The sequence below is a fragment of the Haemaphysalis longicornis genome, unplaced genomic scaffold (assembly GCF_048455015.1).
Source record: "Haemaphysalis longicornis isolate Haplotype H1 unplaced genomic scaffold, Haemaphysalis longicornis Haplotype H1 scaffold_3, whole genome shotgun sequence".
Taxonomy (NCBI): domain Eukaryota; kingdom Metazoa; phylum Arthropoda; class Arachnida; order Ixodida; family Ixodidae; genus Haemaphysalis; species Haemaphysalis longicornis.
This window is the reverse complement of record NW_027526335.1, coordinates 106,741,245-106,754,247: the sequence shown is the minus strand read 5'-3', so window position 1 is coordinate 106,754,247 and position 13,003 is coordinate 106,741,245. Positions and strand designations below refer to the sequence as shown.

The 13,003-nt window shown below is 47.3% G+C and overlaps 1 protein-coding gene across 2 annotated transcripts in view; it reads right to left on the bottom strand.

Annotated features, from left to right (window-relative positions):
* LOC144174986 (solute carrier family 45 member 3-like) overlaps window positions 1-13,003 on the bottom strand; it is a 149,918-nt gene that overhangs the window by 118,362 nt on the left and 18,553 nt on the right. Inside the window, exon 1 of one of the 2 annotated variants that reach the window (XM_077703993.1) lies at window positions 7,018-7,491. The exons of the other annotated variant lie outside the window; for it this stretch is intronic. The gene's annotated coding sequence lies outside the window, so the exon portion shown is untranslated. Of the gene's footprint in view, window positions 1-7,017; window positions 7,492-13,003 lie in introns of those variants that run through there. 2 annotated transcript variants of the gene reach the window in all.

The following is a 13,003-nucleotide window of genomic DNA, read 5'->3' as shown; positions in this document are numbered from 1 at the left end:
TCGCCCCACACAGTGGCGCTACCTCATAAAAAATTATCGAGCTTATCAGACGACTCTCGTCTGATAACAACACCAGCTTCTTTCTTTTAGCGTCTTTGAAGATAAACTCAATTCCTAGTAATGAACCAGAGTGCAACTGGACGCGCAGATTCAGAACACCTGTTGTTGTAGCCACTTGCGTTTTATTACCAAGTTTTAATTAGGGTATTTGGTTTGCACAACATCCGCACTTTCACGCCTTATGTACATAATAACATTCAGTCAAGGGAGGAGGTGAGAGGAGAGGGAAATTCCAGAGTCCTATACACGGTCCCAGCAAATTATTGAGGGCTTCAAGCTAACAAACGGAATCACGCTTGCGCAGGAAACTTGCGCGTGTGCCTCAGCAATTTAATTTCGCTGCCTAATTTTCTTCTTCTCACCGAACAGCCACAAGGCTTAGTTTTCAAAGGGTTGAACCAAGTGCCCCCACCCGCGGCGGCTTGGTGATAACGTCACACAACTACCCTTTCGTAGATTTGTTTAGAGTCCAAAGTCATTTGCCGTAAACCACCGCCGTGAAAAGGGTTATTCAATAGACCCGTCGGAAATGAATTTCATGTAAGCGGTTTCGTGCCGGGACCTCATGACAAGATGACTCTGAATGTTCCAAGGTAAGCAGTTACAGGTGGCCGCGAGGATAAATGATGACAACGCCAGCGTCGCGCGGAGGCAGGGAGCTAGACAAATCGTAAAGTATATAGAAGGGGCGCAACACTTACTTGTAACTTGTATAGACGCGTAATCGTGATCATCGTTAAAAATAGTGCTGCAAATTATAAAAACAACACGATTTGGTAACATACAAGCTATCTGCAGAGTCGTGACGGTTCCTCCGGTGTTGTACCTCCCTCCGTTATTGCTATGCGGGAAGCGATGCCGCCATTTCAAAAAAAAAAAAAAAGAATTGCAGCAAAAGTGCTCCCTTCACCAGGTTTTTAATGCGAACGCCTTAACTGCCACATTCGGCGAAAATGCGGCGTCCGGCGCCGGAGTGACCTAAATATGGTTCGACAAATGGCCAACAGCGCAAACAAAATAAAAGCAAAAAAGAGAAAAATTATTAGACCGGGATTTGAATAGTCGGGTCCTACAGAATGCGAGTCCAACACGTGTCTGCGTGCGCCATTGCCAAACCTTGGACTTGGCAAACAAAGGGCGGGCCTAGGTTGCAGCCGTCGACACTGATTTATGTGTTAGCGACGTGTACTGAGTCCCACGGAAGTAATTTGAGCGTGCTAGCAGAGTCTTTCAAAAAAAAGGATTGAAGTTCTCTGGTGCTAGGTACAAGAGTAGGGAAGCACATTTGCGCCAAAAGGAAATTGCAGGGCTTACAAACGCGAATGAGAAGGAAACAAACAAGGAGAAAACGATGCAAAAGGGTGGGCACGCGCAAATACCACGGCGGAGCAGAAGAAAACCAATGAGGAAACAAACACGACGCGAAGGGACAAGGCCCATAAAGACGATAACGGACACAATCGCAACACTGGAAGCCTACAGGAGTGCCCTTAACATCAGCCTCTCGGCCGATAATATCCCACTCTGTACCGCCGGCTCATTCCCAAACCTGAGAGGGCTATAAAGCAAGAGAACTTGAGGCCTATTTCGCTGACTTCGTGCCGCGGGGAGCTGACGGAGGATGCGACATTGACCGGTCTAAACCGCCTCACTGACACACTTTAGCTTTTCCCCCACACCATGGCAGGTTTCGGTCTTCACTACCGACGCAAGACGTGATGTTACAACTTCGACATAAAATAACCGATATCCCGGGCGTGTCCCTACTCGATAATCGGGTGATAATGGGGCTTGATCCAACTTAAGCCTTCGACTGTGTGGCTTAATCAGAGGCTTAATCTCAGAGGCTTAAATTTGCGCAGGAAGGCGTATAACAATATCGCCGACTATCTATCGCGAGGAACCACACGACTAACGGTACAGCGCCTCAAATCTGACCTTACCCTCCTGCGCAGTCGTGGCATCCTACAGGGGTCCATCTCACCACCATCTATATTTATTAAGGGCAACAGCTTACGTATCGTCCATGCTTTCATTATAAGCAAAATTACCTACGTCACTTCGTATTTCAAGCTTAGTAGAACAGGGAGAGAAAAAGTTGGGCGTATTATATACGCAAAGCTATTAAGATGGTTGTGGGCACGCCAGTCGCGGCCTTTACCTAATGACTGATGGAGGTGAGCATCTACAACATGCTAGAAGAACCCCTCAAAGCCCAGCGCACAGCCCAGTACAGGAGACAAGCCGGAAGCTCTACCGGAAGAGTGATCTCAAACTTTCCCAACATCTTCTACGTCGATCAACACGCACCTAAACTTTTGCGTGGGGACGAGTTAGGCGCCCATTTAAGTGTGGTCCCTGCACCAAAAAATAGACATCCCGGACATCATTAAGACAGAGGGCTGGCCTGAGCCAAATCACTACATAAGCAGTACCACTCCAACTCAGAAGCCTTCTATGTTGACGCGGCGGACTACCCCAGCCAACGAGCGGCAGTGCCCACACATGGTTGGGCGTCTACCAGTTCTGGGAGAGACATCAACATCAGGTGTAAGCATTACAAGCAGTCATGAGCATGTTACTATTAAAAGTAATAGTGTTACAGGTGCAGTTACCTAAGCCAAAAAGTAATTCCGTTACAGTTACAGGTAGAAAGTTTCTGAAAGTACCATCTTACAATTACCGTGAAAACGAAATGTCGCTACTTTTCCGTTACTAAGAAATAGATCACCAAACAAATGATGGAGTTTATTTATTAGAAACGTACAAAAGGCGTGTGGGTAGTCAAAATTGCACATGGTAAAACCATGGACGGAGGGGACGTAAAAGGGTCACATTCAAACCCAACACCAACAATCGTTCTGTAGAGCTCATTTTGCTGCATCAACTTCTTTGTTGATGCAACCGTGGTGTCATTGTAGGTGCCCCGTTCTAGGTGGGCCCATCTTTACAAGGGTAGGCCAGCTTCCTCCTCGGCGGAGGTCCAATTACCAGTTGCTTTTTTATCTTCTTGCTGCTCGACTAAAGACGGAGGAAAAGTATTAAGAAATCACAATGAAGAACGGATTACCCTCTTAGCGACCTTCTGTCCTAACGTTTAGGGGATCCGTGTTGTGGAAATGTGAAAGGGGGAGATGATATGGGAAAGAATAAAGTACAGAAAAGTGGAAAGCGCGAGCAATGTGTTGGCCTTTAACTAGTGTTGCTGTTGGATGATTTCTTTATAACAAAGGAAGGAACTGTAACGGTATTTCCCGTTACAGTTACAATGTAAAACTGTAACACTGTTACAGTTATTGTTCCTCTAACCCGAAAGTAACTAGTAACCGTTAATGCGTTAGTAGGAAGTAGTCACTGCCGAAGACAGAATTCAAGACACGAGAAATTGGGTGCTGCGCTGCTTAGCTCCCAACCCGACGTCCAAACAGCAGCAGTCCAGATGGCGGAAGGCGCCGCCAGGGCACATGGGTTCTTGACCATCGCCTAAACTTCAAGGGAGGAGGACACTGCCACTCCCGAGCAGTGACACCGTGGTGTCTGAACAGAGACGACAATAAAGTTATAAAGCGAAGCGTTAGCGTTCTCACTGATGGCGTCTGCAACGCGAAAACGTCGGCTGAAGCGAAAGAAAAAAACACTTCCCGTGTCACGAATCCAGCCTGAGTCCCTCGCGCTGTGAAGCCAAGGGCTATCTGATTGTCCCATTTCGCCATGGTCGAAACTCAGTACAAACTGAGACGACAACCAAAGAATACGTCACGAGGAAGCTTCGCGTTCAAACATCGTCGTCGGTAGACGGAGGGGTGCATGTTTTTTTTGTTTTTTTTTTTCACTGCGAGCAAAGAGTCAGGCGGTCGCTGGAGCTATAACCACCACCAGCCGATACCAACGCAACCGTTACGATACGAAGATTACACGCCAGACACATGCCCCCCTTGTGACGACGGCACTGCCGCAACTCAAGAGGACATATTTAAGACAGACCTACCAGTAGACATAGAGTATCGCACAGCTTGAAATAAAATGTACTGCTTTCGCAACCCAACAGATAAGCAGTGTTAAATGTCTTCATGAATGTTTTTTTTTTTTTTTTCATCATCGACGTAGTTGAAAGCTCGCACAAGAAATGGCCCGTCCCTTGGGTGCAACCCACTTCCAGGGGGCACAGCAAAAAAAAAAAAAAAAGGGGGGGGGGGGGCGTGGCACGTTTCGGTAAGTAAAACCCGGATGCCGTAAATGTAGGCACGCGTCACAAAGAAAAAAAATGGCTCAGCTAAAAAAATTCCCCCGCATTTCCCCGAGGGGGAGAATGTGAAAGTGCGAATGCACGGTTGTCGGCCCGCTTGCGGCGCTTGCGCTCGGCCCCCGCAGCCCACCGCCTCGCTGCCTTCTCTTCCATCTCTTCCATCGGGTTTGTAGTATCACGTGTACACCACGCAGTTATCAAGCCGCTATAACGCCGCTGAGTCGCCAACGCACGCCGCTGACGACGTAGTTTGAATGCGTTAAAGATATAAGGCGCGTCTAACACTGATATCACCGTCGCGGCCGTGGCTTGGTCGGTAGCGCGTCGCGCTGCGGCCCGCAAAGTCCTCGGATCGAAACCTGGCGCCGGATGCTGTTTTTTCTTTAAAGAGCACTGCGGACGCCGCCGCCGACGCCGGCGGTGGATGGTTTGGGGTCGCTTATAAAGAGCATTCGCTCTTAAAAGTGGTGCAAGGCTGGAGAAACAGCAGAGCTGGGGGTTGACCTATAGCTTCTCCCCATTCTGACAGCGGATCCCAGGAGAGAGGCAGCAGCTGGACCACAGCAGTGCAAAGCTGTTTTGGACGGCACTATAAGGCGAACACCAAGAAAGTATGTACAATATTTCATTCTTTAAAAATCGTCGTCATTCCTTTCGTTGTCGTCTTCCCACGGCACAGCTGCGTAGGGCAAATCCTCTTGTAGCACGTCCTCGTCTCGGTGAACCTCCACTTCTTCATCCGCTGGTCCGCTGGCCGTCTCCACGTGCGGATTGTGAACGGATGGGTTGAGATTCGTCACCATCGTCTTCGGCACGGCAGACGCGTGGCGCGGCGGTCGGTACACGACGACGGTGACAAAGGCGGGAACTCCTGCTAAGCCCGCGCGCTAGCATGGTTGACGCCGGGCGGTAGCCGTGAGGCACGCGCTCTCGTGCGCTCTGTATTTTTTTTTTTTTTTTTGCTAAAGTCACTGTGCAAAGGTTGTGCCGGGCGCCTCGCGGACGCTGGGCTGTCACCGCTAGGCCCGCGCTCATGTGCGCAAGGGGTTTCCTGTCTCAGCCGAACGCATTTGAGTCGGCGTAAAAAGCTTTGCTGTTTAAAAAACGACTCACCAACCATCATCACCGACAACCACCGACAACAATAGCAGGGGGATTTCCGATTGCACCGACAGGTTGAGCTTAGTTGCTGAGCATCTGAGAGACAGAAGCCGACTCATCCCGCGTAGAACAGCGCACATCGTCCGTAATGGTTTTAACGCAGCGCAGTGTGGCGCAGAAACTCGCCTCCCGCAGCTGCTCATCGGAACTTGACTACGTTAAACTACCTGCCGTAATTGGCAGTGTTTCGTCAAACTTTTCATTCCCACTGTCCAGCGTCTATTAAAACAGGTATACTGTCTGCCATGGTGGTTTAGTTTACCGCTGTTTAGATCCACCAACGAAACATGAAGTCACTTTGGACGATGGCAACCTATTAGTATAAGTGGACTTACGCTGCACGCCCAGTTGTCACATTTGGCTCCTTTATTTCGCTCTGCAATCCCAATCAGTTTGTTTGCAAACTACACAAACAGTTTCAAGCTTGGCTCAAATAACCCGCTTCCCCCCAGGCAATAGCCCTGTCGCACTAACGCGACCTGTTGCATAGGGTAAAGCTATAATCGCCAGCGGAGCGTCTTTTTAGCATGGCAAGAGACACTCTGTCGTACAAACGGAGACACCTTTCCGATGCCTACTTTAAATCGAAGCTCCTTGTGAGATGTAATAAAGATGTCTAATATATCACTGTAAAGCGCTGTAAATAAACTGCACTTAAGGTGGTGCATAAACAAATATTTCTTGAGATTGCAGTGCTTATGTATATGAGTGTAAATAAAGTGTATATGAGTTGGCAGTGTATTAGTGAAGAATTTTTGTTAAAGTAATTTCAAAGTAATGTCATTACTTTTGTAAAGTAATAGTAATGTAATGTCAGTACTTCCGGCCGCCTGTAATTTTTATGTAATTTATTTACATTGTAGAAAATTCTAGGAAACTGATGAGTAATGTAATTTAATTACTTTTAGGGGTAATTTTGCCATCTCTGCTCTGCACCGTTACCACAGTGAGTAGTGCCCCCCGGAGAGCGGCTATGGCGAGATGTCGTCTCGTCCATACGTGCGGAACACTTTCTAAACGAGTCATACATTTACTATATTCTAAGATGGCATCCCCGTCAACCCGCTACGCGTTAGGGCAATAAATTTCTGATGGAAGTGCTTTGTGGCATACACAGACTCATTGCAGTGAGCCTATGGTCCATTGTCTGGCATATTCCACATTTCTACCATAAAGTCACGCTTTATGCGCGTGTTGACATTGCTTCTAAGGCCCCGTAGTAAACTATAGCATGTTGTAGTATACTGTAGTATACTGCGTTTCCTTCCGCACGCAAGCGTGAGTGTATTTATTATACAAGCGTACTTCCCATTTGTCTCCTTCCTTATTTCGCAGGTATCGTTTCCCAGCACGCCTCTTTTGTAGAACTCCTAGTGCTTGCCCGGAACAAAAGGAAACCCTTGTTGAAAAAACGTTAATATTATCTCAGTATAGAGTCACTGCGTTTTCCCAAGCGAGTAAAGTAGTTGCCGAAGTAAGACAGCATATCCACTCTCCTTTCGCAGACGCTGCGCAAGACGACTACAAGCTTTGCACAAACTACTACTCACCCGAGCAGTAGTAATCCGCCCTCCAACGGAAGTCTTCTCCAGTGCAAATCTCACGCTGCAACACGCACTCGACCATGCGCTCCCACGGGTGTATCGCCACACGCACGTCAAGTTCCCAGAAGTTGGAAAGAGACTGCTTCGCCCAGTCGCTCATATGGCGCGGGGAGGGATGGGCGCTGCTGCCGCTCCGCCGGTGTCATCCATCGGCTTCGTTCCTGACCGCCGCCGGCAGGCCGTTGCCCGCGAGGATTAGGACACTCTTCCAGGTCCGCGCCAGCACTCACTCGCCGCGGCCATGCCGAGGAGGTCGAAGATGACGCGTACCACGAGAGCGGCGTCGCGCGCGAAAAGTGTAGCAGCCGCCGCCGGCGCCGTCACAGTCCCTCCCGGCGAACAACGCGCCTGCGAGCACATGCAGGCGAAAGCGGAGGTGCCCTCGCAGCAGACTTGTGCGTTTCTCTCCACCTCCCTCCTTTTCTTTGCTCGCTTTCTCCCGATAATTTCGCTTTCTCTTTTGGTTTTCTCTCTCTTCACTCGTCCTCTCCGCGCCGCCGGCTGCTCCGACAGCCTCGAAGTTGCAAGAGTCGCTCTCCTTCGCGCCCTCTCTCGGCGGCTGCGCCCCCGTGCCTTCTAAACGATGCTTCCCTCGGCTGTCTCTCAATCTCGTCGTCTCCGTCCGTGTGTGCTCCCGGGCTTGTCGTTTGATGTAAATCTGCACTCCCCCGTTTCCGAGTAACCCCGCGCTCCTTCCTCCCTTCTCCGATCAGAGGCTTTCGTTTATTTCTAGCTTTTTTCTTTCGTGGAAGAACTTTCACCACTAGGGTGCTTTTTGGTGGACTCGCGTCTGCACTACGCAATTTGTTTCTGAGCACACTTGGGGGAGAGGAGATACAGTAATAGCGCGCCCACTTGGCAGAGCCCGAACATTCTCCTTTTTATTTGTAGTGCATCGTTTCCGCTGCCATGCTGCCCGAGAGGTAAACAAGAGAGAGCCTGGTCTAGCTGGGTCGACATGCTGTCTGCGGCGTCGCTAAAAAGCTCAATAACAAGGAAAAATAAGTGGGGTGACAGCTAAGCCTTCTCTGCGATGTGGTGATTGCAAAAGTGGTATTGTCGAACTGTTTAAAATGTGTCCTCTAGCGGTGATTGTCATCGTTTCCTCTTGTTTTTTTATTCTTCCCGTTACTCTGACTCACCACATACCCTCATTCTTATCCCTAACAATAGAGCGTATCTCGCGGAAACGTACTTTACTACTGGCCTATAGTTGCTTATTTTGTATTGAGCGTGGTTAAGTTACTCATTTAGGCCTCAGTGCAGGTCTCCAACATACATCTCGAAGCCGAAGGTCACAACAAATTCACTAAATCCACCATCACCCATTTCCTTCGGTGTCCTTTTCTATCTTCGTAGCTATTATTCGGTAATGCCCTCGTCCGCATCGCCAAGCAAAGAAGGACACTCATGGGAAGTTACTTCGCTACACGCCTAATTTCTATTTATAAAATTAGCACGTTTAAATTACATATATTGGTCTCAGAACATGCATCCAACTCCCGTTTTTATGTCGAAGGCCATAATGCATTCCCTAGCTTGTGAGCCTTTATAGAATGACCAAGTGGCCACAGAAGTGTCTCTTGCTACCAATACTATATGTGACACTCTGTTGAGTAATCATAATAGTACCTTTTGGTTGTAATCAGGCTGCAAAATATGCATCAGTTGCTTCACTCGTGGAACCAATATCTTGTTTGTAATACATGCATCTGTTAGCATGTGCTCTTGTGCTTCCAGATCTCGATCTAAACTGTATTAACGCTTATTCCTGTTAGTGAAGTTTCCCTTAAAAAAAAGAGCTGTGGTGGTTAAAGAGGTGCGTGCTTCTCTCGGATTGGAGGCACCCGGGTTTGAACCCTCCCAGAGCCAACCTTACCCAGTTTTTTTTTTCTACAGTGTCAAGAGCCATGCCTGCACGAGATCTAGGCAAAGCCTTCGATGTTGTGGGACGGAACGCTATTCTTTGCAGTCTTCAAAAGACAGGAGGAGAAACGCAAACAAACCACCGTAATCGCAACTTTCCAAGCCGCAGGGCGGCCACACTCAGTCTTGGCGATATGCAAAGCGAGGACTCGCACAAGGCTCAGTATTATTCCCCTAGCTTTTCAATGTGGCCCTACTGCATCTACCCAAGATTCTCGAGGAGATGGCTTTTGTGCGCAGGAGGATATAGCGTACGTTCCAGACGGAAATGCAAAGAACAAGAGCGCCACCTCCGAGGCATTCAAACAAACACATTTCCCCATCCCACTAGAGCCCACATTTTGGCCCCCACCCTGTACTCCTCGCAATGGCGCTTCTGAGAGGATCCGGGCACCCTCTACCATATCATGTGGGGCTGTGAAAAGAACCCCTACCTACCCCCCCCCCCCCCCCGCCTTTCCCCTCCCCTGAGCACTGGGAAAGAGCACTGTCCAGCTCAGACCCTGACGACCAGCTTTGGCTGGTGCAGCGAGCCCAAGAAGCCGGACGGACTCAAGGGGTCCTGGAATGAGACTCTTCCCCAGGGCTGACAACTTTAGATACACGTTTATTCCTCCTCCTCCTACTCGAGGAGATGGTGCACCTGAAGTTCAGTTTTCATATAGACATCCGGCCCTGGACTTATTATTCACTGATAGACATGCCGAAATACAAGAAAGGCTTCAGCGCGCGGCTGACAAAATACAAGCATATATCTCCCCTAAGGATATGGACTACTTGATGGAGAAGTCAGCAATAGTTATCGTTCACTTTGCACAGCGAAAGCGACGGTCAACCACTGGTGAACCCCAGATTGATTTGCATTACGAGAGGAAAAGCATACTAATTAAGTTGACTTCAATCTGAATTATAAGGCTAAATATACACACCACATGAAGAAATAAGGAAATCATCTGGGCACTGGACAAGCTAAATACACTGATTATCCGCCTCATTTCCCACATAACCAGCAGAAAGAGCGCAACACCACAAGGCTGTTCCAGGCTTTCGGCGTTAACCGCGTGTCATCTGCGTCGCCCCTTACCTGAGCCTAAGAAGGGGACAAGGAAAGAATCAACAATGCGATTGAAAAAGCATACAAACGAACTGTCGGGGCATCCATCCAAATGACATGTTTCATGCCTTCGGGCTTCAAAGCTGCATGAGTGATTCATTCTTTTGAACTCATATCGCAAAAAAAAAACACTACGACGAGAAGGAAAGGGAGACCCGCCGCGGTGGCTCAGTGGCTAAGGGGTTGTGCTTCTGAGCACGAGGACGCGGGTTCGATTCCTGGCCACGGCGGCCGCTTTTCTGATAGAGACGAAAAGCAAAAACGCCCGTGCGTACGAGATTTCGGAGCACGTTAAAGATCCCCAGGTGGTCAAAATTAAACTGCAGCCTTCCACAACGGCGCGCCTCATCGCCTGCGTTGCGTCGGCGCATTAAACCCTACAATCAATCGAGAAGGAGAGGGAGACACACAGGTGCTGAGTGTCAACTGTCGTTTATTGTTGTGACGGCCGGCATATAAATACAGCAGCTATCAAGTCAATAAAGAAACGGAAACGTAACATGCGAAAACAAAACAACAAATCTTTCATGACATTGCCACCTTATGCTATTCCTTTTGTTATTTCTTAGGACGATAGCACGACAGATGGAAAACTTTCACATGTTGCTTCTTTACTTACTGCTGCTTCGATGATTCCCGGGCATTCTTTTGCTTATGTTTTAGTTAGATTATTTATTTATTTAACCCACTTCCGTACAACATAACAGAACGTTAGCTCACATGATTTGCGCGGTTTTTACGGATAAAAAAGGCTTCAATCAATTCACGGCCGACTGCAATTCTATTAGTCTTGCTTACGTTCTCGAAAAACTCAAAATTACGGTCCTTAGTATAGTTATTACTGCGTAAAAAGCCATGCATTTAAGGGTGTATTATTTACGATTTATTTTATTATGTGTTTTCCCTTGCCGTTCCTGCGAAAATCTGGAGTTGTGATTGGCAGTATTTTGAAATAAGCAAATAAATAAATAAATAAATAAATAAATAAATAAATAACAAAATTTTTGAACAGGCTGGTGCATTGATAAAGAAAAAAGGGAAAGGGGTAAACTGGTTGCTTTGCTCGCCTGTGCAATAGGGTTCTATCTTACTGCGGCGGACAGTCGCATTCCAGCGAGGAGAGCATTACGGCTGAACGTCTCAACACGGCGGAGAGTCTCACTACGGCGAAAAGTGCGTTACGGCGGAACGTCGCAACATGGTGGAAGGGGGACAGTTTCAGCCGTTCAGCCGTTCAAATGATCTCCAGTTAGCTTCGTTCAGCATTGTCGCAGCTGTGTATGTATGTTGACGCGTCTTTCCCGCATTTTCATTATTTTCGGGCATTTTTTTTTTATTTTCTGCGTGTTTTGCGGGTTTATTTTTACGGCTGAAGGTGGTGGTACGGCTAAAAATGCGTTTAATTTTTAAGTACGTATTACCTATAGAGGCACTGGAAGTAGCGAACGATATTCATTTAATCAAGAAAGGTCTCGCGGGGTTTGTGGATAATTATCGCCCCAAATCTATTCTTTTCTTCTGAGATAAAAGGTTAAAAAAAACTCATCGAGACCAGTCTTTCACGCCATCTTAAAAAATCCGCTTGCTCCCCCTTTCTCAGATTGGTTTTTGTGCTGTCCTATCTGCTAACATTATGACTGTGTGCCTAACAGACAAAAACACAAAATTAAATGGTTCATTGACCGCGGTGCGTTGCTGCTGCCGTTTTCATAGATTTCTCGACAGGATTCGACGCCAGGGACCATGACGTTCTTTTCAGTTAGCTTGGGCGTTATGGGATAACAGGTCCTGCCATAACTTCGATACGAAGCCGTCTACTAATCAGGCCACATACCGTTTTAATTTCTAAAGCAACATCATACCCTGTCACAGTTAATAGAGGAGTTCCACAAGGCTCGATTTGGGGACCATTGCTCTTTTTCATTTTCACCTATGATCTTCCTCTACGTTTTACTTCCTGAATGCATACTGCATGTAGGCGGCTCCACCGTCTTTAACTGCCATCAAAATAGCTGTGCCGTGATCCAAATGCTTGAGGCTGACCTATTTTCCTTACACCGATTGTGTCTCCTTAAGAAATTATCTTAACCTACCTAAAAGTTGCTTTTTGCTTTTCAGTAACCTCAAGAATAAATTTAGCTGTCCATTCCCTTAAGTTTTCAGGTGACAAGGCAGAGCTTCGCCGCAGTCCTTTTTTTTTGGGGGGGGGGGGAGGGAGGGGGAGAGTGTGATGGTCGATCCTCCCCTTAAGTTTTATGAGCACGTACTTTCCATATCAAAGAAAGTTTGATTTGGCAGCAGAGTTTAATTAGAGTTAGTCGTACTTAAACTCGCAAACACTCCTACCCTTGTATTAAGCTTTTGTCCACAATCACGTAAATTACTGCGTTTCTTCCTGGGCCGGTACCTATGATACCCACATTGCACAGTTAAGAACACTGCAGAAACAAGTGCTACGCATTACTACATTCTCCCACCTGCAAGCAAAATCTCCCTCATTGTTCTGTAACCTTCGTGTTTTACCTCTACATAACGTTATGGCTACATCATCGGTATCAGGATTCAACACCCTGTGCTTGGATCCGCAACTAGCTACTTTTATGTATACACACTATGTACGGCAAACACGTGATTAAATTCTTCGCCCTTTCGTTTTGGAATTAGACAATTCCTTGTTTCTTCCAATTCACTTCCGTTTTTAAATAAACACTAAAAACTTTCTTGGTAAACACTTCACGTTTGATTGAATTGTAAATGCAGTGTTACGTGTTCGTTTCCTCAATACGGCATTCATATCGCATTTCGTGAATGGATTGCCATTGTTTCATTGTTCTTTTTTAGTGTACTTGCTTCTTAGTGTCCTAATTTTCTTAGGTTTTGTTTTATCCATTT